Here is a 15,016-nt window from a genome sequence, read left to right as displayed (position 1 = left end):
TAGCTCAGATTTCTGCCAACATTAGTAGGGGCAGAGTGCTAGGCTAGCGTGGAGAGAATTTTTGCCCTTCTTTTTATTGGAATTATACACTGTGTGGAAAATCAGCTGGAGAAAAGTAGAAAATGTATTTTTGTAACCAAATGGATGGAATGGCTGTAATTGGATTTCATTCTGCTTCATTTTTAACCAAGAACAGATAACAGAAACCACATAGTTAAATAGGGCTGTAAAGAAATAGCTGCAAAGGTAGGGGGTATTTAGAAAAACAATAAACAACCTGCTGGGGAAAGGATTAGAGAACAGTTGGAATAGAAAGCAAAATGAAATGTAGAAGAAAAACAAAATAAAATACTGATGGGATCAATTCAGTGGGTGTAAATTGGCTTAGCTTCCTTGAAGTCAGTTTTTACCAGCTGAGAATCTGGCCCAGATTGTTAAATTACAGAGAATACTTTAGCTGCCAGCAAAGATTTCTGCAGAACTAGTTGCACAAAACAGAAGTGAAAGTGAAAATGGGTTCATTGATGAATGTGATGGGGGGGAGAGATGAAGAGAAGCACTTTTTTTCCTCCTCCTTTTTATACCAGCCATCTGGCTTCTGTGTTTAGGGACCAAGAGGAGGGTGGAAAGTTGCCAAAAAACAGAAGATTATACTTCCTGGTGTGATGAGATGAGGGAGTTTGATAGTCTCTAGATAACAACAAAAATGGTTTTGCAAGATTAAATCCTCCCGATAAACAAAGGCAAGAGGATTGAGCCCCAAATGCTAAGAAAGGAATGGGGATAAAAAAAATAGCAAAGTCTTCGTTGGGCCTTTGAAGACAACTCAGATTCTTGATGACTGCACTGCACAGGACTTAGCATCACAGCTTTACAGTACAGAGTTGCTGTGACACACAGTTATTCTACAGGGACACCCTTTTGCATCCTGTTTTATCACTCCTTGCTGTTTGAAATGCTGTTAGACTATTGCAAATAAATAAAATTTCTTCTCCTACCAGCTTTCATCTCTCCTTTGCCATTCACCAAACACTGATACTAATTTATGAAAACCTCTGCCTGTGTTACTGAGGCTCCCATAGATCAGGCCAAGTTCCACCTGCACCATCTGGTGGCTAAACTGGGTTTGTATTTCACAGATTCTGCAACCTTGTTAAACAGCATTTCAAATGAAAAACAATGCAACCAGCTACTTCCCTAGATTTCAGCCTTCACTTTTAATAGTGCACATTTTGCTTTTAGTTACCTGCAGGTAAATACACTTTAAGCTCTGTACTATAGTCAGGGGAGATATTCCCAGGGGCTTGATCTATGTCTTTTACTTGAATTTATAGAACAGACCACATATGCAAACATGCTTTGCAGATACGCAAAAAGAAAAAAAAAAGCTGGATGCCATTATGAGTTTAGAAACAAATCTACTTTAAAAGTAATGTGCTGACTTTCAGGCTAAGTACAGACTATCAAAAAGCCTGAGGTTGAATTGATTCAATCTTCGCAGGTTAGTCTAAGCCAGTGGTTCTCAACCTTTTTTGTACCATGACCCATTTGTAAACATCGATGGCCAGACCTAACCCAGTGCCTCTTATTCCTGACCCACTACCCCTCTCCTGCCCCCAGGCCCCAGCTCCCCGCAGTGTGTGGGGCAGGGGTTGGGGTGGGACATGGGGGGCTCCAAGCAGCCTCTTGCAGGCTGGAACTCTACCAGTCTGCAAGAGAAAAGGCAAAGTTTCCCACATTTTTCTCCTTTAAAGGAGAATCCATTTTTAAAGTTTGTTGATCTATTTTTTAAGTTTGTTTGTGACCTTTCATATATTCTTGCAATCCACTTTTGGGTCATGACCCACAGGTTGAAAAACGCTGGTCTAAGCTATGTAGATTGAACCGATAAGCAAGTGAACAGACATTCACTTTTGACTGCAGAAATGCAGCCAGCCACAGGCCAAAACCTGCAGGGCACTAGACCATGCATCCCTGCTCAGCTGGAGCAGACAACTTGGGCCAAGGCTAGCCCACCCAAGGGGAGAGGTGGGAGGGAGGGTTGCAGGAAAGGTGCAAAGTATCCTGGGATGCTGGGGGACTGTGAGTTAACTTGAATCTGGAGGAGATCTGGGATAGAAGTTTAATAAACCGATTTAACCTTAATCCATTAGGTCTAATACTGCATCCGTCTAGGGTTATCTTAAACCAGATTCAGCCATTTTGAAAGAGGTTTATGGGCAGTCAACTTCTGACAATGGTGTTGACATTTCACATGCAATTCATTGTAAATACTTCACATGCATTTCAAACTAGGGCGCTAACAAATGGAGGTAAGTATATATGCCAATTAAAATGGAATAAAGACTTAGGCTACCATGCTGTTAAACCATGACCTTCATTGTGGGTATGGATGAAGATGGAGCTAAAATCCCAGGTGATATTTGGACTTGGACTTCAGAAAGTATATTCAAAGAGGCAACTCCAACCAGCGTTGCAAAGGTATTGGTAACATTGTGTTATCCTGGTTTATATCCTATTTTTACGCTTAATTCAAGCCATGATCTGACCCCACACATTGGGGATCTAAATCTGCCTCCGTTACTCATGCTGAGTAGTAACTTACTCCGCAGTTCCATTAAAATATGTCAAGTTCTTCACTGAGAAAGATGTAAAGGAGCAGAATCTGGTTTTGAATATTTCCAGGAAATTTAGAGACACATTTGATTGTCCACTTTTGGTCTAGACACATTTCTAGATGTGCTTAATGGTAACATTCAGAAGTACATGAGTAAAGGATTTTCCATTACACGGATTAAGAAACTGTGACTTTCCTAATACGTTCTGTCATGAAAAGGTTGGCCTCTCAATTGCAAGTGGCACTGGCAGTTAGTTAAGTCCCACTAAGCCTGACGATGACCATCTACATCACTTTGGTACATCACTCGGGTGCTCTCAACTAAAGATGTGATTCGTATTCTGGGCTGCTCCAACTGGTTCCAGGCCTATGAGGCAGTACAGACATTAGGATTGTCTTGCACCACTGTTAGGCCCTTCCTAGTGGTTGGGAACTCCTTTGAAACCATAATTCTGTGCAAACTACTCTTTCTTTCTCATTGTCATCCTCACTTGTTTGCCAGCTGGAATTACTGCACTGTACTTCTTTGTATGAAAGGTCAATTCCTAGAGTCCTAAGGTAAGAAAAGTCCCTATTTTCTATGGAAGCATCTTCTGTAAGTATGGAGTAAGGATGGTTAGATTTTGTTTCATGTAGGATATGCAGATAAGCTTTTTTTAAGGTCAGTGCCTCAGCTTTTCTTCCACCTACCTCATGTTCCTACTCTCCAGATAGGCCATTAATATTCTGTATGTCTCCTTTACCATGAAATACAAGTCCTCAAAGTTGGCCCAGCTACTTTTACCATGGATTTTTAAACACTACCCAGTATATTATAATGAATGTGATTTGGCCAACTTAATTAAAATATTCTTGGATGATATTTAAATATGTACCACTCAGGAAACTGAGTTTGATAAACCTCTTACAATGAGTCAAGAGTAAACTCATTTGCAAAAGTACTTTGGTAGAAATTAAAATGTCTGTGTTCCACAGTTGCATTTTGATTCTAGTTGTCATTAACTTACTTGAAAATACATTTGTTATTTCAGATTTTAGTAACTCATTGTGTCTTCCAATTAACTCCCATAGCCCAGAAAACATAATGTGACTAATTTGATTCAATTATGTTGTTTAATAAACATCTAAACAACTCTTTATTTCTCAGCTTTAGAGAAATGTGCAGCTATATTCTCTTGTATATGAGGTAATGGGCAAAAAGAAAATTACTAGACTGAAATTCATTCTAGTTCTTTGCTTTATCAGCTTAAGAATATAGATATAATGTGAACGATGACCCAAATCAGAGCATTGACTTGCCTTTACTATCAGATTTGATTATTTTCAGTGAAGAAGGTTTTAAAATACTACAAACCCATATTGAGCTGCTGGATTTTTGTTTGCCTAAGCAAAGGCATCACAGGGGTAGGAGTCAGTGATTAGATAGCCTTAAATAGCACAGAATGTATGATCCTGAGTCATGATTGTTACCTTGCAGGTGATAGACTGAGATATCAGGTCATATGCAGACAACCTCATGAAGAAGTTGGAGAACGGCCAGCAGACTTGGTCTGTTTTGAAACTAATTAGATGGGTTTAATTATACCAAAATAGTGTCCAACGGAAGTGTAAGGAAATTATAGAATCATAAAAATAGGGCTGAAAAGGACCGCAAAAGATCGTCTAGTCAAACCTTCTGCTGAGGCTAGGATCATCCCTGTTGAAACCATTAGAGTCAAACGTTTGCCTAAAGTGCACCAAGTTTGCTCCATTTACTCTCCACAGCAGTGGTTTTGACAAAGTTCCCAGCCTGTGGACAGTTTTCCTACTAGCATAACTCCACTGATGTCAGGAGGCTCCAGAGCACTACAGTATCCCATGTGCCATACTAGGCCATTTTGGCAGAGCCAGGCACTGGACCTTAATCATGAGCCCAGTTCAAAACTTTCACCATGGGACCATCATTCTTCTCATCAGGAAACTATGAGTACACTTGTATTTTGTGAAATAACTGGAGGAGACCTGTGTTTCCCTTGAAAATCTAATAAACCCTCATGCCTTTTTACTGCAAGTATTCATGCCAAAAGAGCTTGAGCAATTATCTACCCAGGAACAAGAAACAGTATCCTCGGTATGCCCATACAGTGCCATGCGGTGCCACAGTAGGTCCAGAATTGGTAGTAGTATAGTTAACAGCCTGAACAGCATGCCACATGGACATAGCTGTATCAAGATCCAAGGTAAAATATGTGTATGGCATTGCACGTACTTGTTTAGAATTAGTGCACTGCTCTCTACCCAACTTTGCTTTGCATACTCAATGTAATGCATCTGCCTAATCAGGAGCCAGGGAGCACATTTTGAAATGTGAGTATCTATCTTTCCATAGAGCAGAGAATATGAAAAGAAGATTGCTGAATATATTCAACTAATGAAAACCCTAACTGGCTCTTTTAAAATGTCAGTCATAATGTTTGTACAATGCTTGTGTGTACAAAACAAGCTACTGCAACTCTGCTGACTTTTGAGCACAAATGTGAGTTTTTGAATATATAGGGTTGCATCCAAAAGTGTAATAAATAAAGAAAGAAATAAAAATGTTAGAAAAAATCTGTTTTCTTGATAATCTGGAGGGGATGAGGCATATTGAAATATAAAAATCCAAAAAAGAAATTCAAATTTGGACAGGAGATCAAGTATTTGAATGAAAACTAAATTTAAAAAAATACCATATTTACTTGAATACAGAAAGAAGTTTTTTTCCCCCTAATCAACATAGAGGGGTGGGGAGGAGTCCCTCATATTATATTTGAATACAAGGAAGCTGCATTAAATACACTGTCTCTTTCTGAACTGCTGTTAAAAGCAACATGTGCTTAGTAATGGAAATCAACTATAAAGTTGTCTAAATGCAGCCAATGCTGAGCCCAATGCTCTTGGCCATGTTGAGCTTGGCTTCTCTTGCTGCTCTGTATGCCTGGGTTGCTGCATTCTTTGGGCATGTCCACACATGCAAGCACGTGCGCTTGCAGCAGCTCAAATAGAAACGGTGCAAATTTGAGCTGGGGCTTTTTGCCTCAGCGTACGTGCTTGGACATGCACTTTGTTGTGGAGCAAATTGTGCCACTTGGGGCAAAATAATCCTGCCTGGCTCCTCCCAGATCTGCAGCCAGGGGGAGCTAAAGCCTGGGGCCAGCACCTGTGCTGTCCCCAGCAGTATAAAAAGCTGCCCTGTCCTGGCCCCAGCAGTATAAAAAGCCAGCCTGGCAAGTAGCTCAGGGCTACTCGCTCTCAGGAGCTTCTGGGGCCCAGCCAATTGGTACCTGGGGACACTACCCCTTGTGAACTGCTGAAGTAGCCCTGAGAGTTCCCTGCACCCTCTACCCAATGCAGCAGACTGGCAGTGGTGGCTGCTGTCTGTCTGTGACCTGTTGTGCACCTGCTAGACTCGGATGGGGACTGCAGAGCCAGTAGAGGCATCTGCCCCTCTGGGCCAGCTGCCAGTGGACAGCTGGGTTGCAGGGTTGGCCTTTGTGTGGCACTACTGCCATTTGTGCCCCTGTCCAGCCATCTGGGCAACTATTACCCAGAAGGTGTTCTGAGTGTGGTGGCCTGCTTTGAACTGTCAAAGCATGTCCTCCTGGCCCCATTTGTCCAGGAGGTCAGCCACAGCCAACTGGGTCCAAGGTGCCAGCTCTGAGCAGGCAGGGTCCTGCCACTGGCCTCCCTAGCAGGAATTCTGGTATTCCCTACTGGAAAACTGAAAAATCCCTGATAAAAATCCCAAAGTCACTCTGTAAAATACCCCCAAATCCATGTTCCTCCACAAGTAAAACAAAAGACCCCTATAAAGGAAGAGAGCAAGAAAGAGATAGCGATCAGTTGGACAATGTTTTCTTGATATGTCTTACAGTGTTAAAGCAAGTCTCTTATAATAATGTGAACTCTAAATGCATGTTACATGAATACATGTTTTGCTGCACTCCCACAGGGCGATGGCCCCCACACAAGGGGTTTGGTCCCCCCAACAGGAGATTCAGACCTCTCACAAGGGGTATGGCCCCCCAACAGGGGGTTCAACCCCCACACAAGGGGTATGGGCCCCTAATGGGGGCCAAATGGCCCCCACAGGGGCTATCACCCCCCCTTGCAAGGCGGACATGCCCCACTCCAGCCCCCCAATTGCTGCCCCACCTGGCCCCATCCTCCACCAATTGCTGCACACCCCCAATGGCTGCCCCACCCAGTCTCACCCCCCCAACTTGCACCCCCCAGGCCTCCAAGGCTACCCCCACAACCCCAGGCACCACCACTTAAAAAAAACCCAGAAAAAAAACCAGGAAAAAATGGGGAAAAAAAGCCTCTGCTTACCTTAGAAGCAGGGGTGGGGAACGGGCTCCAGGGCCTCCTGGCAGAGCTCCCCCAGGCAGCACAGGACAGCAGAGGGGCAAGGGGGCTCAGGCTGGGGCTGCTGGGGCTGTCATCTTACCCTGCACTGTGCAGGCAGGGCCCCAGTCAGCCAGACGGCCGCTGAACTGCCCGTAAGTGCCAGGGTTTTTTTGTTTTGTTTTTAAAGTATGGGGTGGGCGGCAGGGATCAGGGGAGGCTTGGGGGGATGGGACCAGCCAGGGCAGGGGTTGGGGGCATCAGGGGGGCTGGTGGGGGAGGGACCAGCCAGGGCAGGGGGCAGGGGCCTCGGGGGGGGGGGGGCTGGTGGGGCAAGGGGCCGGTTGTGGCAGGGGTCAGAGGCTTCAGGGGTGGGATGGGGGGAGGGGTCAGCCCCACCAGGGGTTGGGGGGGCTGGGGGAGTGGGCAGGGCTGTCAGGGGTCCCCCCATGGTCCCCTTCCCCCTCCTCCTGACCCCTTACTCACTGGCACCAGAGTCCTGGTGCTGAAATGTGGCCTGGCCGGCCACGTGTTTCAGCACCAGGGCGAGGGCCAACCATGGAGACGCTTTGGCAGCCAGAGCGTCTCCATGGAGGACCCAGCATCCAGTTGCCCCACTTTTTTAAACCGATTTTTTTTAGACCCCTGGATATTTAGCGGTCCAATTTTTTTGAACTTTTTTTTGTTCCTGCACGTGCCTGTTGCCCTGCCTCAAAGGGGTTTGAGGCAGGGCAAGAGGCACGTGTGCGCTCGTGTGGATGCACCCTTTCTATCAGCCACTTGTCCTTCCACAGGGTGTTGAGGTCACCTGTTTAGGCCAGGACCCTCATCTCTTCCCCACTGCCCCCAGGGATCTCCACTCCATGGATCCTGGGGTCTTCCTGAGTTGCTGGGCTAGAATTCCATTACAGAGATGAAAAGGTTCAGGGAGAGGGGGCATCCCTGCTGGGTGCCCAACTCCACCATGATCAGGGCAGACAAGAACCCATTCACCAGCACCCTGTTGCTCACATTGGTATACAGCATCCTTATGCAGGTGATGAAGGTGAAGGGAACCCTCATCTTCCTCAGCATCTTGAAGAGAAATCAGTGGAACACCCTGTTGAAAGCCTTCTCTAGGTTGAAGTTCAGCATGGTGAAGTCCAGTCCCCCATCTAGTTGGTACCACAGCGCATCCCACAACTGCAGAAGAGCACCATGGATCTGCCATCCTGGTGATGCTGATGGGAGTCTACCCAAAGATAGGTTAATGCAACCCATCTGCATAAGATGTATGTTAGTGCCCATTAAGTGCAGTCCCCCTAAGCGCTGACTTTTATAAGTCATGGTGACCCACCACACTACATACATTTCAACTTCTTCTTCACCTCCATAGCTGAACTGCTCCTTTATTTCCCATTTCAAATCATTCCTGTTTCTTCACCAGCCTTTAATGCCTGTCAAACATTACCAAATGGGGCCCCAAACAGTTCACCTAGAATTCCTGTCAGTCTCTCAGCCAGGCTGTGCATGATTAGAGTCGCCTCATCCTCCATGACACGGCCATGGTCAAGAAACGTGAAACCTGTCAGTACATCTCCATCACTCCTACATTAACCACATCCTGCAACAGAACCATCACCATTCCTAGATCTTACAGCTGCCCCTCCAGAAATGTAATATATCTCATCCAGTACACCAAATGCCCTGATGGAAAATACGTAGGAAAAACCAAACAACAACTGCACACCAGAATGAACACATGCCGAAAATCTATTAAAGACAGGTTTTATAGAGTAAGTGTGGTAACCGGCTTCATTTGTGTGCTCATCTGCCATACCTTTGATGGGAAATTATAGAAATTATTGAACAAAGAATCTTTGTAGTTCTGATAATTCTATTTTTGAAGGAGAATGCCTTCTTACTTAAACAAAAGTAACATAAAGCAATCACATTAGAACACAGGGTCAGCAATGTCCGCTTTACAGTCTCTTTATATGATGAATGGCTCTCTGCCAAATTCACCTTCTTAATATATTTCTCTTCTCTATTTTTCTTTTCTCCTCAGGTCCTATAATCAGCGTCGAGGCGCTCCTCTTCCCCATCTCTTGGGGTAATTTCACTTCTCCCTTATGACGATGCAGGTAAGTGATTCGTTCTCCCCTCTGGAGTTATAGCTCACTCCAGTGCTGCTTCTAAGTCCCCGTGCCTCCTCACAGGCTGATCCAACTGTCTGGGTTTAATTTCTCTCTCTTGTCCCCTTCTGGGGGTTGTTTATGGGTAATGTGTCCTTTTTACGTTCCCCCTCATTACTCTTCCTGTCAGTAATTTATATGTCTTTGCAGGCGTGAGGTTCTCTCACTGTGGGACACTGCTGGATGACGTCATTATTGCTGGTCAGTATCTTTGGTTCTCAGTAATTTTTCTTTTCTCCCCCCTTTTAGTAACAGGGCAATTGGCTCTCTGTTACAACAAGAATACCGAATTACCTGTGGGTGCACACTTCTCACAGGACAATCACTCCCTCTCCGATCTCTCAGTTTTAATCCTCAAAGGGAACTTACAAAACACCTTTCATAGATGAGCCTATGAACTTCACTTCATAATCTACTGGATACAAAAAATCATAGACTCAATATAGATTTGGATTTGGATTTATGACACATTACAACCTGCCTGACATCTGATTCACCAGGCAGCTGCCAGACCTGACCTTTTACACTTTTCTTTTCCCCACTTCCTCCCCTCCCATTCTCTTCTACCCTTTGTCTTCCTGATTTCCAGCTATTTACTTTTTCACAGACAGCCTCTTTTCTACCTTGAAAAACTGCTACAGTAGGATCTCCCTTACTTACCTTTGGCTTTCCCCCCACCTTGTTTCCCCCTACCCTTCCCTTCTCTACCTTTTGCTTTCCTAATTTCCACCTATTTACATTCTCACTGGCATCCTGTCCTACTTTTAGCTTCTTTCATTCTGGAGTCTCAGAACAGCAGAGATGCCCTATGCCTGAAGAAGGGTGATTGCACCCAAAAGCTTGCAAAGAACTTTTTCCCAACTACTCAGCTGGTCTAATAAAAGATATCACATCTAACCAAAGAACCTTGCCTGCCTATGTCCATAGAACAATATGGCTACAACCAAAACCCTGGAACATCCCAGGACTCCTGACAAGAGCACACAGTTCCAGTCATGAGTGGGGAGCTAGTTAGCACATGGATCCATTGTAGGGGGGTATTGTAGTACACACACATTCTGAGCAGGGCTGAGCTCGGCATGAAATGCCGTTGACACTGGTGGGGCCCAGCCCAGTATCTTTCTCTTCAGTAATCTCTCACAGCTGAGGATGATTATCTTCCATGACTGTCTTATGTGTGTCTGAAAATGGCTGATGAGGCCTATCCAGGCTTGACAGACTCTACTGCAGCTCGGACATTAGTTTCCATTTGGGATCGGTGACATTGGATTGTTGAGCTGTTTTCCTGGAAGATGCCTATGCATGACTTCTTTTATCTTGGAAAAGCTGCTGCACATCAGCTTCCACACAGCTCTAGACAGAACAGGACCTTGATCCAATGGCACAGAGACAAAGACAACTGGGTTGCTCTATCATTGAGGACTTGTAGATCCATGGCTGGGGGGCCAGGCAGGCTTATTATTATATTAGTGGCAACCAGTACTCACCATGTCACAGCACCATCAAAGGATCTATGTGGCCTTTCATCTCTTGTCCTCACCACATCCTGATGGTACTGCTGCTGCTTGGTCCTCGGCTGCTTATTTGTCAGAGTTATGCCTGCTTATTTCACAGCTACCCTTCTCTGAAGGTCATTCCACTATCCACCACCTCTGGACATGCTGGGTAGCAGTACAGCGATGCCCCACAGCCAGCCCAATCAACTGTGTGGTAAATAATGAGCCTTTTGGCTTTAGACTAAAAACACTATATATAAGTGGTGGCCAAAGTGCTACTTAAAAGTGCATTTATGAAGTACCTGTGCTAAAAAAAGCAGTTTCAAAAAAAGGTAAAATGCATCAATTCTGGATGAAATAAACGAATGGGCACATTATTACAGCTATGTTTGTTTCAAAGTCAGTTTTTTCAAATTTGCTCGTCACTTCCAGATGCTCAGGGAGAGCAGAGTCTGATAGTAAGGACAAGGGGAAGGGTCTGGTGGGGGAAGAAATGAGGGGCATATGGCAAAGGGGCTACCTGACCCCCCCCGCAATTTGTTTTTCCTGCTGTAGCAGTGGGAGGGGATCAGATTCATGGCAGAACTCCTGTAATTATCTTCTATACCTGGAAAATCATTTCAAATTCATAGATTTTCCATATATAGGATCCAATTATTAGGCAGTCATCTTATATTCAAGTAATTATGGAAAATTAAAAAATATATATTTTCTCAAAAGGCTCTAATAATTATTCACTTTACCTGGGTTCCAGTCTTGAACTTCCTTTTTCCTTGTTTCTTGTTTAGCTTTATAATCAATATCTGCTTATTGAAGTATGACAGGTCTTTAGTTTCTATACTATCTATATGTGATTGATAGGAAACTCATGGACAATAAATCACAACTATTAAGAACTTTGGTCTGAGAATGTTTTTTTTGTGATGAGGAAGCCCTTCAGAGTGGCAAGGGATTATGCAATAATTAGAATAAATGCATATTCTAAAATGTATAGGACTAAAGAAATTCCTAAATGAAACAAAAGATTATCTATTTCTAAGGGCTCTAATATCAATGGTTATGACCCTTATTGAGTTCTGATTTCTCCCACCTCCACTTAACACAGTGCTGATCTCCTAGAGTGCCAGCTGTAGTTTTGGCGCTTCAGATAAGTACCTGGTATAGTTCAACCTTAAGACCTTTACCAGAAAACACATCAGGGTTTACCATCAAATTCCATAGAGGATTAGAGCAAATACTCTAATTAGAGCAAATTAGAGCAAATATTAAGGCAGTAGGCCTTCAGTTATTCAGAGCTTTTAAAGTAATCAATACTTTCCTGTCATGTTATCAAAAAAGATGATGGAAGATGGTATTAATATCTTTCTTTTTTTTCCCTGTCTCTGCTTACTCGGACTCTTCCTTTAATCAATCCTGCTGGAATCAATAATTATAGAGTGAACAAAGTTATTTTAAAATAATGTTTCATCAGTATTGACAGGTGTGCTGCAGCTAATTTCAATGTTATTTAATTTGGAGAAAATACCATATTTACTTGAACATAAGATGACCCTGAATATAAGATGATTCCTCAATAATTAAATGATATACATATGCAAATTTTACAAATTTGTTATAATTTTCCAGAGCTGTGCCTGACAGTAAGGGGGAAGGCAGAGGGGTGGGCAGTGGACAGGCAAAGGGGAAGTAGGGGCAAGGGCAGAAGGCTGCTGTGGGCCTGACTCTGGCCCTGACCTGGGCTCAGGTCCAGAGTCAAATCTGCAGCAGCCATCTGCTCTCCATTCTGTTTCCTATGCAAACATAAGACAAGAGCTTTTTCTCCATGATGATTTGGAAAGCACACCTCAACTTATATTCAAGTAAATATGGTACTTATTCTTCTTTTCAACTCCAAATGGAAAATGCACCCCCTGAAATTTGTGGGGTAGCAATAGCATTTAGTGTGAATAAGAAGTATAATAATTCTGCACTGTACATTGTAGTAAAATATTGAGTAGGATAGTTTCAAATAGTAATAATAACATTTTACAGCTATGTGGTACATTCTGATTTCAAGGCACTACATAGTCTTCGACTAAAAGTTAATTAACACTCATTAATGTCAATCAATCAACTCTCCAGAAGAATGTATCAAAGTTACCATAGTAATTTCAATAATAATGGGAAAAGACACTGTGTCTTTGGATCTGTCTCAGAGATGTGAAGAAAAGCATCTACTCTGGTTTGAGCTAATTCAGCATTTGTTATTCAGGCAAATCAAGGTAACAGCTGGTTGAAAAACAGAATTTACAGTCCAAAGGAAAATTTCACCCTTTTTAAGCATGTTTCCAATTGAGGATGAAAAGTCAATGTTTTGAAAATCCTTGAAGTGTATGATATGATATAATATGGCATGATATTTAATATTAAAAGTATTCAATTTTGTTTTGATATTTATATTATGTATATCAAAACCATATATTCTAAAAAGTGGATTTAATTTATTTGAAAGAATAATCTTGACAATATTAAATAAAAAATTGAAAGCAGTTCTTTTGAACTTCAATCATAGAAAATTCAGTGGAAAGCAATACATTTCAGTTTTGATTAAAGCATTTTATGAAAGAAAACTGTTTAATCAAAAACAAACTGTCTTACCCAACTCTAGAAAGATGGGAAGAGGAATGAGATTAAACTAAAATTAAGAGAATCCAAAGAGTTAAAACTGGAATTTGCAATGTAAGAATGGCAACTGGTTTCTAGGGCTGTGCGAAACGGCGGTGTTCTGTTTCGACGTTTCGATGGAACAGCGTTCTGTTTCGAATTTTGTTTCAATTCGAAACAGCTGTTCTGTTTTATTCCATCGAAACGGTCAAAACGGTGAAACTGTTTTGACGCTTTGCCCATAGGATATAATGGGGAAGGACAAAACAGCCTATAACTTTGTCATTTCTGGCTTGATTTGGATGAGACTTGCAGGAACAGTAGCCCCTTCTAAGCGCATGAAGCTTGCCAAGGTTCAAGGAGATAGGTGCAGGGGGTCTGGGGAAACTGCACCCCAACCTTTTGAAAGGAAAACTTGTGTCACATGTATGTGTTAAGCCACAGTGGGGTCAAAACTGCAGGGATGGTAGCCCCTGCTGAGGCCACAAAGTCTGCCAAGTGTCAAGGAGATAGGTGTAGGGGGTTTGGGGAAACTGTACTTCAAGCTGCACACAAGCAAAACTCATGACATGGGTGACACTGTGTGCGTTAAGGCGATAGCAGCAGGGTGAAAGCTGCAGGCTTGCTAGCCCCTGCTGAGGCCACAAAGCCTGCCAGCTGTCAAGGAGATTGGTGCAGGGCTTCTGTGGTATGGGGCCCTGCACCTCTACTGCTGACAGGCAAACCTCATGTCATGGGTGCTTGTGCAACTGTGTCTGTCTTGGGGCACAGGGGGAGAGGGGAAACTACTGCAGGCCTGGCTACTAGGCCCTGCTGTGGCCACAAAGCCTGCCAGCTGTTAAGGAGATGGGTGCAGGGGGCTTCTGGAGCAAAACATCTCATCTTGCCTTCTTTTGTTTCGAGGCTGTTTCGACCACATCTGTTCCATTTCAATTTTGCTGTTTTGACCTCAAAACGGGTCGAAACAGCGTTGAAACAAAACTGGCGGCGAAATTTTACACAGCCCTACTGGTTTTATATCTGTTGTAGAAGCTAAGAGTCAGGAAGCAACATTAAAGGGTCATGTCTGGCAAGAATAATAGAGTAATATACACACTATTTTTACATTGTGCCTGTCTCTGAGATCAAGAAGAATGGTTCATTTGTCTCAAGTGATGCATACAAAAATGAATTTTTAAACCATCTCTGCATGGTCACATTTTGGAGACTTCCCTTATGCTGGGCTCTTGCCTTTCTGAATACTGAAAACTCAGAAATTATCCGGAAGGCAGGGCAGAGTTGCATGTTATAGATTAATTTGTAAGCAACAGCTGACTTTATCTGTTGCTTTAATAAACTGTAGCTTATGAAAGTTTATGCATCTTGAATTATCTATAAGACATAACTCTGCCCTGCCTTCTGTTTGCTTTCATTCTAAAATGGCTACCAACTACCTCTATATGACTATCCAGTCAATACTGAAGCCAAGATGGGACTTTCAAGATTATCCCCCTTCAGGAAAATAGCAGGGGCTGATGCAAGTCTATAAAGAACATCCATAAATCAACAGAGTATTTGATACAGGTGTAGGTTGTAGGTGCGTTGGTGTAAGGACATAGGCAGACAAGGTTCAACCGCCAGAGTTGAATACTGCCAGAGTATTTAATTGCACTAGTTATAAAATCTCAGTTGCCCTCATGTTAGGGTACCTAAATGAGTTTACATAAGTCTAATCCTCACAG

General features: G+C 43.1%; 1 long non-coding RNA gene across 1 annotated transcript in view; it reads left to right on the top strand.

The window, feature by feature from the left end:
• Positions 1-11,950, top strand: part of LOC102561602 (uncharacterized) — a 552,985-nt gene extending 541,035 nt beyond the window's left edge. The window contains exons 7-8 of the long non-coding RNA XR_009455909.1: positions 9,030-9,105; positions 9,307-11,950. This is a non-coding gene — a long non-coding RNA (uncharacterized LOC102561602). The remainder of the gene's footprint in view (positions 1-9,029; positions 9,106-9,306) is intronic.
• The last annotated feature ends 3,066 nt before the right edge of the window (positions 11,951-15,016 follow it).

The sequence above is a fragment of the Alligator mississippiensis genome, chromosome 12 (assembly GCF_030867095.1).
Source record: "Alligator mississippiensis isolate rAllMis1 chromosome 12, rAllMis1, whole genome shotgun sequence".
In the NCBI taxonomy this organism is placed as follows: Eukaryota; Metazoa; Chordata; order Crocodylia; family Alligatoridae; genus Alligator; species Alligator mississippiensis.
The sequence above is the reverse complement of the archived record's forward strand: the minus strand, read 5'-3'. Positions and strand labels throughout refer to the sequence as shown.